The sequence below is a fragment of the Lampetra planeri genome, chromosome 68 (assembly GCF_965212315.1).
Source record: "Lampetra planeri chromosome 68, kcLamPlan1.2.h2, whole genome shotgun sequence".
Taxonomy (NCBI): Eukaryota; Metazoa; Chordata; class Hyperoartia; order Petromyzontiformes; family Petromyzontidae; genus Lampetra; species Lampetra planeri.
Genome location: NC_136173.1, coordinates 669,093 through 677,663, shown reverse-complemented (window position 1 = coordinate 677,663; position 8,571 = coordinate 669,093). Strand labels below are relative to the sequence as shown.

Sequence of the window (8,571 nt, the reverse complement as noted above, 5' to 3'; positions counted from 1 at the left end):
CAGTTAGTGTTGTGTATAAGCTAGTAACAGTAATAGTGTGTACCCACGTGGTGTTGTGTATAGGCTAGCAACAGTGATAGTGTGTACCCACGTGGTGTTGTGTGTAGGCTAGCAACAGTGATAGTGTGTACCCACGTGGTGTTGTGTAGATGCTAGCAACAGTAACAGTGTGTACCCACGTGGTGTTGTGTGTAGGCTAGCAACAGTAACAGTGTGTACCCACGTGGTGTTGTGTATAGGCTAGCAACAGTGATAGTGTGTACCCACGTGGTGTTGTGTAGAGGCTAGCAACAGTAACAGTGTGTACCCACGTGGTGTTGTGTATAGGCTAGCAACAGTGATAGTGTGTACCCACGTGGTGTTGTGTAGAGGCTAGCAACAGTAATAGTGTGTACCCACGTGGTGTTGTGTATAGGTTAGCAACGGTGACAGTGTGTACCCACGTGGTGTTGTGTAGAGGCTAGCAACAGTAATAGTGTGTACCCACGTGGTGTTGTGTATAGGCTAGCAACAGTAATAGTGTGTACCCACGTGGTGTTGTGTAGAGGCTAGTGTAGTGGGTTCACAAGCGACAGAGACGGTGTAGTCGAGGCACACTATTTATTTGTAACTCACATGGTAACAATGGAAGGGGTAACGGTCCCTTCACCCGTACTGGACTGGGATACACCCCTAGGCTATCTGCCTAACTATTTATGCTCCCAGGTCCTCCGCTAAGGGCGCTAGGGGAGGCTATCTGACCCGGCCCTGGTCAAGGCGCAGGCCACGACACCCAGACAGACAGACCCGGCTCTTAGAAGGACATCGACTCTGGGGCCGCGCCACTGGCTTGCTCTGCCCGGCCCTGAGAAGGACAGCGGGTCACAGGAGTTCCAGGGCTTCTCTGGCCGGTCTTCAGTCTTCACTGGCTCTTCGCTCCTTAGCTCCCCAACACTTCCCCGAGCTCTCTGGCTCTCCGCCTTTTATACCAACTTACCACCGAGGGGCGGGGCTGTGTGGGATCACACCATCCTCCCACAGCCCCCCAGGATGGTATCCGTTTGCGGACGTGGATGTGGACACCCATGTGTACCCGTCCGTTTCCCTCCCGTACCACCCCGACAAGTAGCAACAGTAATAGTGTGTACACACGTAGAGTTGTGTATAGGCTAGCAACAGTGATCGTGTGTACCCACGTGGTGTTGTGTGTAGGCTAGCAACAGTAATGGTGTGTACCCAAGTGGTGTTGTGTATAGGCTAGCAACAGTAGAGTGTGTACATACGTGGTGTTGTGTATAGGCTAGCAACAGTGATCGTGTGTACCCAAGTAGTGTTGTGTATAGGCTAGCAACAGTAGAGTGTGTACCCACCTAGGGTGTGTATTATACCGATGGTGCTCGTTAAATAAAATAAGTGCCTCCAAGTCTCATCGTCTCCGAGTTAAGTCACTACACTAGGATGGAATGCACATCATACATTGGAATTATTTTTAAAATAACTTAAAGAATGTTCCTCTTCTCAGGTATTTGGCTCGTAGCAGCCTTGTCATGCTTTTGCACGCCGTGACGCTAAAAGACATTGTCACAACGCAGCCCAGCCTATAAACCCATTCATAACTCACATACTTGGTATGCATGCGTGTGGCCCGCGTAGCTTTCGAAATATCACTCGGTACAAAGTTGGACATACAGGACAAGTACTGTTAGCACGTACAAAAGGGGAAGTGACTCAACCGTGTAAAGAGACTACAATCGGGCATCGCAACCCACGGGGTCGGTCTGAATTCACCTGCCCGCTTCTTCAAGGAAGACGACCGCTCGCTCTCTTACAGCCACGATGAGTGGCCCAACCAGCAACAGCTTCGCCTCGACCACCAGCCGGTGGGATTTCAAGAAGTATTTAAAGAGTCCGGTCTCCGTTAACGTGACGGCTGTGTCCATCACACTGGGCCTGTTTACGTGGGTCGGCGAAGAATTTGAATGCCCTTGCGTTGACGACCGCCGACGAAATGCGTTCGCCTCCCTCTTCATGCTAACACCTGCGTTGTTGCTCGCCCTTCTGAGCTCCTGGGCTATGTACGAGATGAAACGGCCAAAGAAAAACGTGAAATTCAGCTTGATGACATTCGTCTTGGTCTTTTTGACATGGGTGGAGGTCGTGCTGCTCGACGGCAAGACTGTATGCTGCATGGAGAACTCCTACCCCGTTGATTTCACCTGCCACCTGATCAACGCGAGCGCTGCAGAACGTGAGCAGCAGCACGAATCTTGCACCGCCACGTCGAAGGTGAGCTTGCACTTTTCGAGCCAAGCACATTTTTTTGCGCAATGCTCCAACAACCCCTTTGATGGTCCGGTTATGGATCGACATCATGTAATGGTAGTGCGCTGTTTTTTGTCGGCGATACTTGCCATGTACGAATACCGTTCGACTCATTTGACCGTTCGACTCATTTGAAGCTGATTATCGAAATTTGGTCAATTGGGACCGCCACGGTTGTAAAAACCATCGCGGGATCTTCAATATTCCTTGATAGAAAACCCATCTTAATACAATACACAGTACTCCAAAATACCATAACTACCCATATTAACATAGGCACTGTACACAGTACAGCACTCCAAAAGGCCCTCATAGGCTACCATCACAATATTAATTTATGGAAAAACCACGCATACATTAGGTGCTAGTACTGTATGTGCTCGTATGAAAAGACGAAGACTCCCATTGTAGCCTTAACAGACCATTGGGGCAAGTACTGACAACGAGCAGCACCTATGAAGGCCGGTACGGCACACGAGTGGGTGGGTGGCGAGCACCACTCGCAGCCACCTTTGTCTCCGTAGTGGCGATGTTTTACACTGCACCAGCTACTCATTTGAGGCTGAGTCGACTTAGGGGAGGCCCAGGATCGGTTCCTATAATCACTGGAATCGAACTCGGGTCGCTGCATATCGCTACACCACTACCGCTAGTTACAGTACAGCTGTCGACACATCACTTTTGAGGTTCAGATAAAGCCGAACACGTAGGCTTTCGCCATCAATCTAGCTGTCCTTCTGATGATGCTAGTTGTAATTACTGGCAAAACGTCGTACTCAACATTGTAAATGTTGCGGATTTGCTCTCCAACACAGGTGTGCTGTACTAGTAACGAAGTGGCATGTCTGTTTACGTGACAAACCTTACTAGTTGGCTGTGTTGGGTGGTGGCGGGTTTAACGACACATTTCTATTTTTGCGATCTAACCCAAAAAAATCATATACAACTTTTATGCATTCATGACTACTGTATTCACATAATCAATGTGTGCATACGTTTATTTTTTTCAGATATGTTTTCTTTCCATCCTCATTCCAATTGTTATAATTTTGGCAGCGATAAAAAAAATCAACTGCCGAAGATGTTCGAGAAACACCCAAAATGGCCTGGACAACGTTGAGGTGCGTGAGATACAATCATTGACAAAGCAGTGATAAAAATGGTATTCCCAACCAAATCACCAATCAGAGATTTGCCCCCCCCATATTTGGAATTCAGTTGGCATGACTTTGGATGAAGGGGGTTGTCTTTGCCCATATATGGGTATGCGGATCGTTAATAGAGATTAATTAAAAAGTAATGCTATTATTTAATTTATTATTTTATCTTTATACGTGACTTTACCGAAAGAACCAAAGAATAATTCCTGCAGTCACGAAAGCTTCAAATTAAGATTGAACCACTTCTGCGGGGAAGTTTTAAGTTTATTTTTTCTCCCTCTCTGGGTTTTTTGTTTTCTCTCTCTGCCTGTGTCCTCTCTTTGGAATTTTCACACTTAAATTCTAACTTAGCAATCTTTTAAATACGTAATCGACCAGGCTATGCGTTAATTGTGTGTTGACCGACTCTCTGTGTTGCATTACATTACATTTGGATATTTTGCTAGGTTATTTAATTTTTGTGTGTCTTTCTCCCTTTCTCCTAATTTTCAAGCTTGCGTACCGTACCACACGTCGCCCTACTCATTGACATGGTATTTTTCCCCTACCCCCTCCCTCTCTCCGACCCCGCCCCCCCTCTCTCTATTTAAGGCCCCGTCACAGAGACGATCTCTCTCTTTGTGCCGATGCGTGTCCTCTCTCTGTGTATCTTTGTGATATCTGTCTGCTTATATGTCTGTCTATAGTTTTCTGGTTAGATTTTTGTTGCTATTTATTTCTTTTATACCTGATGATGATTGCTTGTGTTGCAATCGAAACGTCGTAGTATGCTATTATTTAATGTATTATTTTATCTTTATACGTGACTTTACCGAAAGAACCAAAAAGATGAGATTAAATCACGAATTTTGTGTACTGTATTGAAACAAACCTGGATCTTGTGTTTGTTTAAGATTTTGGAAATCTTTTTGGTAACCCCAGCTATGTACGATAAAGTGATGGTTTTGGTTAGATCCTCAGAAGGTTGTCTCCGCATAGCTGGGGGGACAGCTTTGTGGATTGTACGGTCCGAGTATCCGTTCATCCTGAGGGCTTGGTGTACGTGCTCCAACTCACTGGCTAGGTGGTGCTGGTCGGAGATGCAACAGGCCCTATGGTGTAGTGTTTTGATGAGGGAATTCTGGGCTGGATATTGGTGGAAGTCAGGCTTCAGATAGGCATCCGTGTGGGTGGCTTTCCTGTAGACCGAATGTCCCAACGAGCCATCGGGTCTCTTCTCGATCAAAACGTCCACGAATGGTAACTTGCCATCCTTTTCCACTTCCATGGTGAATTTGATAGACGGGTGTATGGAATTGATGTGGTTGAGAAATTGGTTCAGTGCTGGCAGGCCATGTGGCCAGATGACGAACGTGTCATCCACGTATCTCTTCCACAAGGAAGGACATAGGGTGGATGTCTGGATGGCATCTGTCTCAAAATTTTCTATGAAAACATCCGCTACCACTGGCGATAAGGGAAACCCCATTGGGGTACCCTCATTTTGTCTGTATAATGTACCATTCCAGGTGAAGTATGTGTTGGTAAGACAATGCCTTACTAAATTTGGTACTTCTGGATTCAGTCCTTGTTGGACTAAGTCTTCAATGATTGCAATGGTGTACATTGTTGAACAGAAAGACTACATCGAAACTGACAAGCAAATCATCCGGATACAGTGAGATGTCCTTGATTAGAGAAACCAAGTGAGCTAAGTACAGCTTAGGTGGACTTGCAAGTGAAAGGAAGCAGAGTCTAACAGAAATCGGGCCAGTTTGTATATGGGTAAGTTAATCGTGGAGTCGATAGGACGGAGCGAGATACCTACTTTGTTGATATTTGGAAGGCCATAAAATCTGGGTGGTCTAACAGCCGAAGGTTTTAGGGGGCTCTGCTTGGTCTGATCGATTAGAGAAGTTGATTTAGTGATGATATTGTTGGTTTTAGTAGCTAGGCAGTTGGTGGGATCTGATTTTGGTCTAGTCATTCATCATTAAGAAGGTCCTGAATTTTGTTGTTGTAAGTAGTTTTATCCATGATGACAGTGGCATTGCCCTTGTCGGCTCAGAGGATGACAATGTCATCTCTGTTTTTTTTATTTAGAGAGTTCAAAACGCTCGTCCTTGCTGATGTTGCTAATGGGTTTCTTAGCGTTTTTTAGGATAGCAGCGATTTCAGATCTAGCAACGTCTGCTGGGATGTGTCCCAAGCCTTTGAGGGCTACGTCGACCTGGGCGATAATATCATCCACTGGGATATGTTTAGGGGTTACTGCGAAATTCAACCCTTTAGCTAGTACCGATTTTAGGCTGTCGGAAATTGGGATGTTACTCTGATTGATGACAATATTGTTAACATCTAACTTTTTAACGTGTGGCTCTGGCTTCTTTTTTCACAGGAGGTTGAATTTAGCGATCAAGTTAACTTTACATTTGGTTGACATTGAAGTAGCAGAAGAGACTGTCATGTTATCTACATGGTTCCAATCAGAAGTGGACATTTTATCTGTTAATTTTAAGTGTGATTGTAAGAGAGTCTTGTCTAAACCATCAAGTTCAAATTGGAGCAATCCTTTTCTCTCTGAGATTAGCGATAGGCTAGCTTTGAACAAGATCCGTTCAGCGTTAGGAGAAGTGCAGCAGCAGATGTGAGTGTAAATGCGATCGGTATCACCTTGTTATTGTGGTATCTCTTGAGAAAGGTTAGCGACTCGATTAGCTGCGCCTTCTGTCTCACAGTCTGTTAAAAGCTCTAACAGATGTGTGAAAACCCTCCCCGTACAGGCAGTTCAATCTTGATTTGAAGCTTTCGTGACTGCAGGAATCCATACTCTTTGGTTCTTTCGGTAAAGTCACGTTGGTATAAAATAAAATGAATCATGACTTTTCGGGCACAACACAAGCGTCCATCATCAGGTGGGAAAGCATGGTCTGCTGCTGAGGCAGACTGTTTTAAAAGGTTTGAAATGGGTGTAGCTCAAGGGTCATAAAGAATGGGCGGAGCTTGTGATGTTAATGTGAGAAATTAGCATGTAAAAGTAAGCTAGGGAAGCAGCCTCCTAGACAAGGGCACGGAAGTGGCTATGTTAATATAAGGGATTAATGTAAATGCCGTACAATATGTTTGAAATTGACATGAGTAAAGTTGAACTTACGAACAAATCGACTTATGAACAGATCTCTGGAACCTAACTCGTTCTTAAGTAGAGGAGTCCCTGTACCGGGTTAATCACAACTTGCGGGTTAATCGCTGTGTCGATTGTTACCAATCGATCCATGGATCGAGTAATGATGTGACATGCCCCCTTCATTTGCTTGGCAAATATCAGCAAAGTCGGTGATTCCGTCGCATCCAGCTTTTATTGTACCACCGCGTTGCAATATAATGAAGTCGTACACCCGACGAAATCGCCGGTCAGAGCTTCGCCCTCCCCATATGTAAGATTTTATCTTAAATTAAATTCCACGGTTCACATATACAAAACAACGGTATTGATGTCCGATGTTTACGGAACTTTTCATCGTAATGTGTTCATGCAGTCAATCAAAGTACTGTGTTCAATCGCTGTTTAACATTTTCCTTTTTTATGCTTTGAACTATTGTCATTGTAGTGCGTATTTAATGTGGTGCAGCACTCTGATGTTGTAGGAGAATACATTGATCAAAAAGTCTATTTAATTAAGTAGAACGTGTTGTCTATATTTATTTAAAGTTGCGCATTTTGATGTGACGTCACATTTTTCCAACCTATCCCCCCCTCGTCAAACATCGTCACAAATGTCTGACCCCCCCCCACCCCAGGTGCATGGACGGCCACAAAGGCGTGTGCACGTATCTCCTGAGAGAGCCGACAGAGACATGGTGGAGATGCAGGCCCTGCAGGATCCCGTCGCAGAGAGAGAGGGGACGTGCTGACTCAGGGGATTGTGAAGGGGGCCCGGAAACGAGGGCCCCGGAGGATATGTGACGCTGGCTCCGGCTCCGTCTTGAGAGACCGAGGAGGGGGCAGAGCGAGGCCACGCTCGGGAGGATCAGAGGAACGGGGGCGGAGCGATCGGGGCAGTTTGATGGGGGAACTGACGGTGCAGGCGACTTCGGGGTTCGGACAGCGTCGGTCGTCGGGGCCTCAGTTACGGGGAGACCCCTTTAGGGGTCTCCGTGTAACCCCGAGTGTTGTTAACCCGTAGCCCTGTAAAGTTGTTAATAAATCGTGGTGCCTCCAGACTTCTCTGTGTGCCTCATGATACATACACTACACATGCATAAGGTGTAAAGTCAGAACTTCCCTCATGCCTATGGCCCTACACAATCCTGACCCACACACAGTCCACTAATTCATGTCTGCACAGTATATATGCTCCACTGAACTTCAGCTGGGAGACCAGCAGTCTAGGTGAGGGTAGAGAGGCTCCCTCCGGTCTCCACAAGACAACGCGTTATGCGTTGCTTCTGGTTGCTACTGGGGCTACGCGGTCTGTTTCTGAAATATATTGAGTTACAGGTGAGTGATGGAGAAGATGTGGCGGTAATGGAACCAGGATTGGTTTCAACACCCCACCTAATAAACAGTGCATTTTTCCATAATGGAAGATTTTTTGGGTTAGATCGCATAAATATATAAATGTTTCATTAAAACTTGCCACCACCCGACAGCCAACTGGTAAGAGTTGTCACGTAAACAGAACATGCCAATTCGTCACTAATGTAATAAAGGTTGTGGAAGCGACTTCTGGAATCCGGTCTTTATTTGTCTTTTGTTCACAACACTCCTGTCTTACTCCTTCACGCTGCTAACAGACAGGGTGAGAGGGAGAGAGAGAGACACGCGCGGCCACGTGGCAGCCTGTACCCCGCTCCCGCGTGGCCTCACCCTCCATTCGTTCCAGATCTGACCACGTGTTGTCCGTCTCCACCCCTTTTAATACCCGGGTCACGTGGTACTTTTCCACCAATCCTGGTTAACCTCCATGGAATCTTCTAGACTCCATCGTACGATCCCAGGACCGCGCCCCTGACTCGTCCCCCCATTGGCTGTGGCTAAAGCCAGCAGATCCAATCCTCTACTTACAGATGTCACCTTCCCATTACGTCAGGGCCACGCCCCTAGACTTCCCCCAATTGGCTATGGGCC

The 8,571-nt window shown here is 46.4% G+C and overlaps 1 long non-coding RNA gene across 1 annotated transcript; it reads left to right on the top strand.

Moving 5' to 3' along the window:
• Nucleotides 1–1,645: 1,645 nt before the first annotated feature.
• On the top strand, nucleotides 1,646–8,166 carry LOC144737354 (uncharacterized). The gene is made up of 3 exons (XR_013588945.1): nucleotides 1,646–2,265; nucleotides 3,312–3,422; nucleotides 7,242–8,166. It is a non-coding gene; the product is annotated as an uncharacterized LOC144737354 (long non-coding RNA).
• Nucleotides 8,167–8,571: the final 405 nt, after the last annotated feature.